The sequence below is a fragment of the Sceloporus occidentalis genome, unplaced genomic scaffold (assembly GCF_023333645.1).
Source record: "Sceloporus occidentalis isolate IW3139 unplaced genomic scaffold, rSceOcc1.0.p SCAF_396, whole genome shotgun sequence".
In the NCBI taxonomy this organism is placed as follows: Eukaryota; Metazoa; Chordata; class Lepidosauria; order Squamata; family Phrynosomatidae; genus Sceloporus; species Sceloporus occidentalis.
The window spans coordinates 213,823-227,315 of record NW_028317376.1 but is presented as its reverse complement, the minus strand read 5'-3'; positions in this window follow the sequence as shown (position 1 = coordinate 227,315).

The following is a 13,493-nucleotide window of genomic DNA, read 5'->3' as shown; positions in this document are numbered from 1 at the left end:
CAGGGCTCGAATACAGGTCAGAAAATGCATACCTAGACCGATCCCCTCCAGGACCTTAAAAAGGAAGGACCAGGAGACTCGGTCAAATGCCTTTTCGGCGTCCATAGAGGCAAGGACCATTGGGGTTCGGAAGTGCTGGGCATGCGCAATAATATCTATAACCTTAATGGTATTGTCCCGCGCCTCCCTCCCCGGGACAAAACCCACCTGATCCGGATGAATCAGCCCCGGCAAGAGGGGGCGAAGGCGATTAGCCAGTGCTTTAGCAAAAAGTTTGATGTCAACATTTATTAACGAGATCGGCCTATAACTACTGCAAAGGTCCAGGTTTTTGTCAGGCTTGGGGATGACCACAATACTGGCATCGAGGGCTCGAGGATCGAAGGGCTCTCCCCTAGCTATAGTATTAAAATGAGAGACCAAACGGGGTCCAGGAGGGAAAGGAATTTCTTGTAATAGGCGGCAGAGAAACCATCAGGACCGGGGCTCTTGCCTGAGGGTGTGCCTCTGACCGCCGATTCTATCTCGGAAAGCGTAAACGGGGTCTCAAGTACCTTACTGTCCTCCGAGGAGAGTACTCTCCGGAGGTGTGCATCTAGGAATTCAGTAGTAGCTCGAGAGACATCTGTCGAGGGATCTGAGCTAGGGGGGAGATTGTAAAGAGAGGAATAATATTGCCAAAAACATTCAGCAATCTTGTGGGAGTGGAAGTGCAACCTATTGTGCCTATCGCGGATCCTGAGCAAGTAGCCCTGGGCCCTCTTAGCCCTCAAGGCCTTAGCCAACAATTTTCCCGGCTTGTCCCCGAATTCGTAAAATTTATGGCGCGTCAGCAAGAAATTGCGCTTAATACGTGAATCTAGTAGAGATGCCAGTCGCGCCCGGAGTGTGGTAAGTTGAAGTTGCAGGGACAGGCGAAGCGTCAATTTATGCCTAACCTCCAGCTGTGATATCTGCCTGGTAAGTGACAAGATGGATTCTAACCGCAAGCGCTTCGCAGCGGCCCCCATTCCAATCAGATGACCCCTCACTACTGCCTTGTGGACTTCCCAAACAACCGTCTCCGAGACATACGGGGTGGAGTTCTCCGCAAAATATGCAGAAATATGGGAAGACAAAGTGGAAACATTATGAGGGTCATCCAGTAGGGACTCTTTAAGTCTCCAACTCCACTGAGGCGTGGGGAGTGCGGACATAGAAAGCGACAGAGACACAGGAGCGTGGTCGCTTATAGTGGAAGGGCCTATCTCAGCAGAGTGCAGGGAGGGAAGATGAAAATGGGATACAAAAAAGGTGTCAATCCTGGAGTAAACAACGTGAGGCGATGAAAAATGAGTATAGTCCCTGCCATCCGGGTGTAAGACCGCCATGCATCAATGAGTTGATTCAGTTTAAGATGTTTGAGGACTTTACGGATCATTGAGTACGGAATATGGGACCTGCCCGAGGACATGTCACATATAGGATCAAAAACCATGAAGTCCCCACCCAGAACAGCGATCCCCTCCTGGAAGTCCGCCAGCTTAGTAAGGATAGAAATGAGAAATCTACCCTGCAACCGATTGGGAGCGTATATATTCGCCAGGGTAATTTTCTGCGCCCCCACATAACCCTTCACAAAAACACATCTCCCCTTGTCATTGCTCCAATCCTCCAAAGGTTGGAACTGGGCTAACTTGTGGATAAAGAGGGCCACCCCCTTAATCTTAGAGGAGGGTGAACTTGAAAAGTAGGAATGAGTGAAGTGCTGCCCCAACAGCCGACGTTCGGCACCTCGTCTAAAATGAGTCTCCTGAATGAAAGCGATATGAGTTTTAGAGGACCGGAGAAAGGAGCACAGTTTAGAGCGTTGTTCTGGTTTATTCAAGCCCCTCATATTGAGGGTAGTTAAGTGTAAGTGAGCAGAAGACATAATAGCGTCTAACGGTTAGTCGAGTATAGGGGAAACCACCTCAGCCCAGACAGTCCGAAAATAAAAAGAAACTAACAGAACAAAGAAACGTGTAACGTGTGTGCGTAGGTCTCAGACAGGTCCTCAGTGTTTTTATCCCTAAAGAGTTTATGCCAGTCAATACATTGTAAAGCTGCCCTTATCTTATTGAAATTGGCCCTTTTAAAATTATATGTTTTAGTATTCCTCATGGGCAATTTCTTTTTGGAGTTTATTTCAAAAGACACCATATTGTGATCACTATTAGCCAAGTGCTTCCCCACTTGAATGTGAGACAAAATATCAACATTGTTTGTTATCACCAGATCCAGGCAAGAATCCTTTCTAGTTGGTGCTTGTACCAGCTGTGACATGAAGGTGTCATTTAACAGGTTCAAAAACCTGAATCCCCTTGCAGAACTACTACTCCCTCTATCCCAATTTATGTCCGGGTAATTAAAATATCCAATAATTAACGTGTTACCCAGATGTGCAGCTTTCTCAATTTGCTCTTAACAGCTGTTCTTCCTTATCATTATTAAGGAACCCCACCTATACTAGAGGGGCTGTTCCCTCAGCTGTAAGACCCCTTTTTCTCTTTTAAACTCCAGTTTCTTTTTAACGCCTACTTAAAATAGCCTATTTCAAAAGAGACTATCTCAATGCCGAAGCAACTCAAGTGACCAAATCCTTGGTCTCCAAAAAGTTTAGTGCACTTTCGCAGCGTGTTCGCATTGTATGGGCTTCTACCAGGCATATACTGGTCGTCATATTTCTAACCGCCATCCTAATTGAGATACTTCCAGGTTTGTCGTAGCGGAACACATTCACGTCATCACTCCTATAAAAATCTGCTATTTCGATAATCTCATCTATCTCATAAAGTGCTTAGCCAGAAGCAAATGTCGATCCTTAGTAAAGGGCTAAAGTTTGCTCCTACTAGAACATTTTACACGTTTTCAGCATTTGTTGATGTTAATAAATTTGTCAGAAACCTATCTTTAAAAATATATTTTGCTTAAAAAACCCCACTGAGGTAGACAAAGACCAAAAAAGGGAATGAAAAGTAATTTGCTGACAAAAATGAGTTTAATTATACTAATAGACCTAAAATTCATAAGGATCCAGAGAAACCTCCTGGCGGGCTTTAGTATCAGGGATTGGATAATTTTTTTTCCAATTTATCCGAATACGTAGATATTACATATTTACATATTTAAAAGACTCTATGAGCCTGTTAAATCTTTTAAATATACCTAAGTGGGACCCTGAATATATTTTAGTTTCTAGTTACATTTCTTCACTGTATATGATAATTGATCACCAACAAGGTATGGAGGCTCTAGATAGTAAAGGACTCCTACCTTCAATCCAAATTGAATATATAATTGAAGGGATTGATATTATTTAAAAAAAAAAAGTTTTGTTTTTAGATACCTTCTATCTCCAATTAAAAGGAACAGCTATGGGGACCAGTTATGCCAATTTATGGGTGATGGGAAGAGAAATATATTTGGGGAGAACATCAATGGAGGGCGAGCCTGCTCCTATATGGAAGGTATATTGATGATCTCTTGTTCATTTCGAAGGGAGACAAACAATCTTTAAGTCAGTTCTTAGCTTTCTTAACCCCTTAACGACCAATGATGGGGCACGCACGTCACGCAAAAATGGTCAGTTAATTACCAATGGCGTGCCTGGCACGTCATGGCATTAAACAAGCATACAAACACTTTCTTCACTTAAACTGTGTTGCTGTAATACATAAATGTCGGCAACACTGAGATCGGCATCAGGGGCCATGGCTGGCCCCTTACCGGGGCATTAACACTCACTTTAAAAAGTTTGGGAGGCAATCAAAGATGTACATTCATACAGTCGTCTGATAAAAAAAAACCACAAAATAAATTACTACCACAAAGTTTGACAAAGGGCAGTAGTAGAATAAGTGCATGGAGTGGGTTAAAATACCAGCATTTGAAATACCTTGGGGTGTCTAGTTTTCCAAAATATATAGTGTGATGGGGTAAATTGCAGTGGCCAGCTTTAAAGATACCCGAAATAGCACACTGGGCATAATTACCAGATTTGGAAACAAATTGGTTTTGAAATAGCAAAAAGTCTACGTGTACTAATTTGCAGAAAAAAGCAAAAAAAACATTGGGTATTTCTAAACTCAGCACAAATAGTAGAATCTATTTAGCAGGTTTTTTAATTATTTTTTTTAGATTAGTAAAAGATTTTTCAAATAAAAGTGAGAGGGTTTTTTTTCACTTTCATCATATTTTATTATTTTTTTATAGGGAATTAGATCATATGATGATAAAAATAGTATCTGTAGAAAGCCTGTCTTGTCCTGAAAAGAACAATATATATGTAACAGGTTCGCCAAGAGAGTGTCACGAACCGGGTCCATACAGATGACTGTAAAGACCCAGAGCGCCCAAAGATTGTGTGCAGGAGTTACGGTGCAGTAGCGGAGTCAGACAGGGCCTGGTGCAGGGCGACAGCACTCTCCCGGTGGGCATCTAGGGTTGTGCAGCCACATACCAGTGCCCTGACAGTAGCGGATGATGACAGAACAGAACTGAACTTGGAGATATCCTGCAGGCACCCTGGAGCAGGCATGAGACATGGCACTGGAATCATGTGCAGGATGCTGCAGGCTGAGAGTAGGGAATCTAAGCAGAGTAGATAGCGAAAACATAGCGAGCAAGGGACAGGGTGACAGAGCAAGGAGCATAACCAGACAAGATATACATGATACAGGGCACAACAGGGAACAAGACAGGACACCCCGCTGCCGGGCATACAAGACAGGACACCCCGCTGCCGGGTATACAAGACAGGACATCCCGCTGCCGGGCATACAAGACAGGACACCCCGCTTCCTTGGATACAAGACAGGACACTCCACTTCCTTGGATACAAAACAGGACACCCCGCTTCCTTGGATACAAGACAGGACACCCCGCTGCCGGGGATACAAGACAGGATACCCCTCTACCGGGGTTACAAGACAGGACACCCCTCTACCGGGGTTACAAGAAAAGACACCCCTCTACCGGGGTTACAAGACAAGACACCCCTCTACCGGGGTTACAAGACAAGACACCCCTCTACCAGGGATTACAAGACATCACAGACTGACACAGGTACATACAGGAACTAACCTAGGACTATAGAATAACTATTGGAGATTCCATCACATCTTATGGCCATAGTATGCTTAGCCCACCACTATGCAAAAGTACTCCAATGACGGTGGGTCCTAACGCTAAAGACTACAGAAGTGCTAATAAACTGAACATTGACTCTATACACATATCAGAGAGACATACCTGTAGACTGCAGACTGAGACAAACAGAACACATGGGTGGGGCACACCTTATAAAGGATACAGAGCTGAAGCAAAGAGCAAGACTGGAATCCAAGAATCAGAGGTTCAGGACAGAACATACATAAATCCAGAAATGGACCACAGCAAGACAGGGAAACAAAAGACATGCAGCTCCGCAGCATGGGTAGAGCATGACAGAGAGCTGTAGTAACTCCCAGAGATCACCCACATGTATCCTCCTGTTGTCCCCGAAGTCACTTCCAGCACCAGTCAGCATGCAGACCTTGGGGCCCTGCTTTGTGTACCCAATAAGTTGGCACAACTACCTTGAACTGAGTACAGAAGGAATGAACAGTTTATTGTTGTAATAACAATATCCATAGAACTTCATTAACATAAATTAACATAGCCAACCCAACCTTTAATCCCCTTTAGCTACTGAATGTCCCCATGGCAGCAATCCTGTTAATGGGATTAGTTTACACAATGGAGTTCCTGCCTGTGCAGCCAGGCTGGAGCCATTTCTGACTACCTTGGGGCCTTGTATGGACAGGTCATTCTGTCACAATATAACTTGTGTGTGTACATACACTAAATGGGAGGAGAAAATAACAGTTAAAAACGAGCACCGCAAAAGTGTTAAAACAGCCTTGGTCAAAAAGGGTAGAAAAAAGAAAAATAACAGCCAGGTCCTTAAGGATCTTAATGATAATGTCATGTCCCGCAGCGCAGTTCGTCACTGCCTCACTTACCTCATCCGCCGCCTGTTCGTCGCTGCCGTTCTCCCGAAGACTCCTCCTCTGTGTGTCCTCTTCGTTCGCCGGGAGGGGAACAGAGGGCGGGCACACTCACCATGCCCCCTCTTATCCCCTGCCTCCATGGCGACGAAAGGATGCACAGTACGTGACGTCACTAACCGTGGGCGGGGCGAGAGGGGGCGGGAGGTTTAAAACCGAGCACTGACTTCTATTCAGTGCTTGGTTATCGTGTATGCTGAGCTCACTGCTGTGAGCAGATATTATCTGCTACTGCTGCATCCTGCTACTGCTGCATCCTGCTACTGCTGCATCCTGCTACTGCTGCATCCTGCTACTGCTTCATCCTGCACTGCTGCCTGGCCTACCTATACTCTGTGGGTCTGGTCAACTACACGGCGCTCATTATTCAACTTGGTGTACCTATTCATCAGTGGGCCTGATCTACTACATGGTGTTCCTGTTCTCCGTAAAGCCTGGGTGACTAAACAGTGTACTTCTGGACTTTGACTTGCTGTAACCTTCTTGTCTAGTGGCTTCAGTCCTGCTTTCTAATAAAGCTGTTTATTCACCACCATCTTCGGCATACTGGGTTTCTTCTCCGTTGCCAACATTACAGATGATATTATTCTCATTTCCACATATAGTCGAAATAATATAAATTTTTTTAGATCTAGAAATATATGTGGAAGATGAGAATATTAATACAAAAACTTATTTAAAAACAGTTGATACGAACAATTTTACCACCAACAGCAGCAAAGAAACTCAAAACAACAAAGAAATATATCCAATGAATGACCAACATAACGTATAATGTCCCATCAGCAAGGTCAGGTCAAATTTTCACATTTACCTAAAATTACTCTATTCTATTAATTATTATGCTTTGCAAATTATTGTTTCGTTATTTGGTGTATATTCACAATTTAATTATCTATTTTGTCTATTTTATTTCTTTATTATATATTGTTTCCTATATATCTGTTCTCCCCTTGGTACCGCTGGGTTTTGGCTGCTTGCCTTACCCACGGTTTGGCTCCCTATTTAGGCTGCAATCGCGCTATTTATCGTGTGGCCCTATCCTCCCTTCTTCCCTTCACTTCTTTCTCCTTTTATGCATCAGTTTTCCCCTTTCTTTTTCGGCTATGCCAGTTAGCCTTATCTCTCCGCTCCTCTCCCTCTCAGTTCTTACCTCGTCTGACGGTTCCACATCTGCTTCTGCTTCTTCCCTCCTCGCGTAGTCCTGGTCTTGTCTCCGTCTTTAATTATTTATTCCCCGATCGCGTCTTTAATTATTTATTTTGCACACTTTCTCCTACTGGCGTTCCCCCTCCTGCTCCATCGATTAACCCCTTTGTTGCTGCAGCCGTTCCAGGCTGCCAATCCCCTTATAAATAAACATATTTTATTCATCTGTTTTGGTCTCTGGTGTTTTCTTCTTTAGATAATTCTATAGGTTTATTATTTAATTATTGTTTAGTTACTGTTTAATTATTTTAATTATTATTTAATTTTTATTTTCTTATTTTACATCTTATTCTCAGTTTATCTATATTTATTTCCCTTATTCAGATTACGCCACCTGCTGGTCTAGTGGTGCAGTCCTGTGCAGTTGCTGGTTATATGCCCAGTGGGGCAAGTTAATTTAGAATTCCATTTTATTTATTCTTATGTTCAAACAGGCTTGTCCCCTGCTTCACACTGTCAATCAGCAGGGTGATTCATACTAAATGTACTTACGTATACTACAATTGCTGAAGCCTTGTCCCCTGCTTTACACTGTCAATCAGCAGGCTGATCCATACTAAAAGTACTTTTGTATACTTATTGTGATGGAGTGTGTGACGGAACTGTCCATCACTGGGGCCCCTGGAGAGGACTGAAAGCAAGCCTGCTACCCACAGATTATGGACCCTGTCTCCCTGCCCTGGCGAGTGGGACTGTTGTCCTCGTCTGGGACCCGAATTCCCCAGTCTCTAAGTGCACCCCAGTACTGGTTAGTGGGACAGGTGCCTCTTGCCAGCCCCCTGCATCCACAACTCTACGAGCGACGGAGCTGTGCTCTCTGACTGAACTGGATGCAGACCCGGTTGGGGTCTGGCCCCAGTTCAGTCTTGTTTTTAAAAGGGGAGATATTTGACAGAATGACCTGTCATACAAGGCCCCAAGGTGCTCAGAGATGGCTCCAGCCTGGCTGTCAAACAAAGATAGCACAGGCAGGAACTCCATTGTTTTATTAATCCCATCCCAGGGTATTAAAAGTTGGGTTGAATACATGTATCTGTTAATTTATGTTAATGCAGCTCTGTGGATATTTGAGTCTGTTTGACAATAATAAACTGTTCATTCCTGCTGTACTCAATTCAAGGTAGTTGTGTCTACTTATTGGGTACACATAGCAGGGTTCCAAGGTGTGCATGCTGGCTGGTGCTGGAAGTTATTCCGGGGACAACAGGAGGATACTGGGTGATCTCTGGGAGTACGGCTCTCTTGGTGAACCAGTTGCACTTATATATATATATATATATATATATATATATATATATATATATATATATAAATATATATATATATATACTGTGAGACTGTGAACCCAAGGGAGATGATTGGCATGGCATCTGGGTACAGCTGCTATGCAGATCATATATGTATGGGTCCCTGTGATGGAGCAATTGGAGAGCAGGGTGGGCCAATGCTCCATTCCCCCATTCTGTGGAAAATCTATGCCAGCTTTTCCAGGAGGCTAGAGGTCTGCAGGATCCTGTCCGGTATTCCTATGGACAAGTGCTGGCCATTACAAACTCCTGGAGCTTGATACCCAGAGAGACTGTCGGGGGAAGAGGAAGTTCCCTGCGCTTGCAGGACAAGGAGAGGCCCTGAAGAAGACCATCCATGGACCCTTTGTGTGCTGTCTGGGGGAGGTTTTCCAGAGCCTGGCTGGGAGGTCGAGTTAGTGGGTAATAAGGCTGGTCAGTCTGGGCCAGCATAGTTTAGTTAGAGAGGGCTCCAATTGGGAGCTAGGTTTTTTTTATGATTTGGTTTTTGGGGTTTAAGCGATTAAAAATAATGTGCTGTTTTGTTACAAGCTGGTGATTGCCCTAGAGGGCTGTGCTTAGGACCCCTAAATGTGACATGTATGGCCCTCGTGCTACAGGGTTTGTCACAATACATATACATATATTCTTGGCCCTATCTGGGTGATTTATCAAATATATATTGGGTAGTCAGTATAGCCTTAACTGACCTTAGCCTCTACCGCCGCCTTGTGGTTTTGTCGTTGTGCTCTGCACATTTATGATTTTATGTCAAGACAGGAGGCTTCATATTATGCAAATCTCTCTTTACTACTCCCAAATAGCAGCAAAGAAAATATTACAGCACTGAAACAGTTAACAGAAAACTGAACATCAAACCAATAGCACAACAGCAGAGTATATATAAGGACCCTAAGTAACTGCCAAATCCTCTTTCTTTGCTGCTCCCTAGAAAGATAAGTACCTGTGATTTTATATTATACATATTTTGGTTGTTTTTCAACCTATGCATGCTGAATTTCATGTATTCCATTTAGGGTATATATTGTTTCTTTCATTATTCTCCGTAATTTACTTCATAATTTATGTTTTAGTTTTCCATTTTATCAAATGTCTTTGTGCGTTTACTCACTGTGTTAACCCCTTTTACTTTCCACTTTATGTTTACGTTATCTCTGGTTGTTCTCCTTCGGAAACCGCCATTTTTCTTCCGTTTTAGTATATCTGACACATGCTCAGTACCTCAACTTGCAATTTCCCGCCCACAGCTCTGACGCGGTAATTCATATCGTAGCAGAGTGGTATAGCTTTGTTTCAGATGGCGATTTATTCCTCTAGCAGGTATCTTTTCACACAGTAAAGCTATTCTGTACTAAATGGATTCTTCAAAATCTGTTTCCTCATAGGTGGATGCCTGTCCCCTTTCACCTAACAGTGATAGGGAGATTAATTTATCTGACCCACATTATGGAGGAATCTGTTTCAAAGGCATTCCAATCGGCTATGGCTAATATGTCTGAAGCTATAGCTAAATCTGTGTCAGTGGCCATTGCTAACACCATGGCTCCTAAAAAAGTTGATATACAAATGTCAGACCCCCCAAGTGGGCGATAATGTGAAAGATGGGGTTAAATCTGGCAAGGCCCTTCAGAAAAGGCGCCGTGACGGTCATGCTCTTCGTAACTCGGAGGATTCAAAACTTAGATATTTCCAATCTATGCAAGACCAAGACCATAATGACTCGCTCCAACCTATGAGTAGCGTACATACATGTGTTGCTAAATCACACATAAGACCCTCTCAGGAGGAAGAATTAATTAGGCCTAAAAGGCCAAGAATGAAACCTGACTCCTTTCACAGTACTTCCAGTAGTGAGTCAGATGACTTTTATGTAGACAAAACCTCCAAATTACCAGACACTGCTTCAGATGGAATGGAGGAATGAAGCTGGTGACCTAATGTTTGACCCAGATACTCTCCGCCATCCTCGCTCTCTGGCTGGGAAGCCAGATGCACATATTACAAAATACTTAACATCGTGGATACGCAAACCTACGGAGAAAAATACCAGAAATAAATTAGGGTCTAGGGCATTCAGCCCTTTATTGGAGGACAAATTGGAGCAAACCCCTAAAGACCCAGAAAGGGTATCAACTGTTCTCTTAGAAGTTGTCAGGATAAACTCCTGGACATATTAGGCCCTCTGACTAAAATATTTGAGTTAGTGGAACAGGCTAAACTTTCTCGTTCTGCTCTAGATGCAGATATTTTAAGTGGCTGGATTCAGAGAGCCATTTGTCTTTTCCAGAGGGATTTCCTGGAGACAGAGAGGTGGTAGACGGTGGCAAAAGCCTAGATCTTTTTTAGGTAAGACCTCAATTTTCTCTATTTCCTCAGAGAGTGTGGGGCAGGCTAATCCAAAATGGAAGGTATTCACAATCTAAGAGATCTTATCCTTCCAGAAGATTGGTTAACGAAGATAGACTTACAGGACGCATACCTGCCGGTTCCTATACATATGCTGCACCAAAGATTCCTACAGTTTCAATGGAAGAACCTCAAATACCAATTCACATGTCTTCAGTAAGATACATAAACCGTCTAGGGGGTACTCGTTCGAGACCTTTGACCGAATTGGCAAAAGATTTCTTGCTTTGGATAGCGGCATCACGATTCAGGCAGAATATATTCCAGATCTTTTAAATACGGTAGCAGACTGGAACTCCAGATATTTAAAGGATTCCAGGGACTGGAGACTGCACCAATCCATTTTCCAACGACTAGCGGATCTCTGGGGCCCCTTCCAGGAAGATTTGTTTGCGTACAGGTTGAACGCCCAATTGCCCAAGTTCTTCAGTTGGAGACCAGATCCGGAAGCCCTAGCGGTGGATGCTTTTCTGCAGGATTGGTCTCGGGATCTACATTATGCATTCCCACCATTTTGCATGATTCCCAGAGTTGCATCGATGGTCAGAACACAGAAGGCGACCATAGTCCTCGTCACCCCATTACGGCAATCACAACCTTGGTACCCAACGATTCTGGAACTGAGCATAGATGCCCCAAGATTACTTCCATCCTTTCCGGATCTTTTACTCAACCTTCAGGGAGAATCTCATCAACTGATTCTAGACGGATCACTTACCTTAGTGGCATGGCTGATTTCGGGAATCCTTCATCTATCGAGGGACTTTCAGAATCAGCTACCAACACCCTATCCAATGTAAGAGCAAGAGGTCTGGATCCCGTTCGAGCAGATGTAATTCATGTTGTAAATTTTTTGGCATCTTTGTTTGTGGTAAAGCTTACAGAACTATCAATCTATATCGCTCTGCGATCTCAGCACATCATATTTTAGTCAATGATGTGCCTATAGGCAGACATCCTTTGATATGCAGGGTCTTAAAAGGTGTTAAGATTCAAAATCTTCCGGTTCCAAGGTATATGGAAACATGGGATGTTACCATAGCTCTTCAATTTATCTCCTCATGGCCTGCGAATGATTCACTTTCTCTAAAACAATTGTCAGCAAAACTTACTATGCTTTTATGTTTCATTTCATGTAAAAGAGTGTCTGATGTCAAGGCTCTGGATTTCAATAATAAATCTTTTATTCCTTCTGGTGTTACATTCTTTATTTATCGTCGAACTAAGACTTTTCTCAGATCTGTTTTCTATCCTAGTTTTCCTGATCAACCTCACCTCTGTTTTGATTTCCTACCGTAAACCTTATGCTCCTGTTTCATCGGCCACTCTAGCGAGATGGCTTAAGTGGGTTATGCAGTTAGCTGGTATTGGCGTTCACTGTTTAAACCTCATTCACTCAGAGGTGCTATGGCTTCTAATGATTTTTCCTCAGGAGTTCGTTTAGAAGATATTCTTAGAGCAGCAGACTGGTCCAAGGAATCTACATTCAAACAGTTTTATTTTAAACCCGTATTGCATGCTTCGACTTCTGTGATTAATTGATATGTTTTTTAATTGCTTTAAACTTGCATAATATGAAGCCTCCTGTCCTGACATAAAATTGTGTGATTTTGCTAACCTTGTGACGCAAAATAGTGATTTTATTAAAGACAGGAGGCGACTATTATCCCTCCCTGTTTACATTGTTTATTAACCTTCCCTTCTGCTATTGTCATTAGGTTAAATTCACCGCATTTGTCTTCAGCACCGCAGAGGACGACTCATTCTTCTGGCATCTGGGGGCTCCTCTTGTCACCGTTTCCGGCTGTTATTTGCCTTTCTGACAAAGGATGTGGTTGTGACCCGACAATCTTCAGTGTTCCATTTTCTGAACCTTTAAGATGCAGAAGTTCAAATTTGGGGACTATGTTACGGCAAGATCAGCTAAGAAAGAGGATTTGGCAGTTGCTCAGGGTCCTTATATATACTCTGCTGTTGTGCTATTGGTTTGATGTTCAGTTTTCTGTTAATTGTTTCAGTGCTGTAATATTTTCTTTGCTGCTATTTCGGAGTAGTAAAGAGAGATTTGCATAATATTCGCCTCCTGTCTTTACTAAAATCACTATTTTGCATCACAAGGTTAGAAAAATCACACAATTTACCACTTCATCTCTGTTGCCATCAACCATAACTCTGTTCTCTTACAGTTGTGAGACAGACATTCTATTACATATCATGGCAGACGATACCGACTCCCCCTCGGCCGCAGATTTCGCTTCCTGGCTCTCCGCAGCGAAAGCCTCATTCAATACGGCCCTCCAACAGGCTCTAACCTCCATACCTCAGACTCCGGCTATTCCTCAGGCTTCGTCCTCCGGGGTACGACAAAGTTATCCTATCAGACCCTGAACCTAAAGGCTCCGCTCACAAGCGTCCTCATAAAGGAGTGGTGTTTGGCACCAGTAAGGGGAAACATCGCGCTATACGCGTCCCCGTTGGCTCAAGCCCAGAGCTCAGTGAGGTT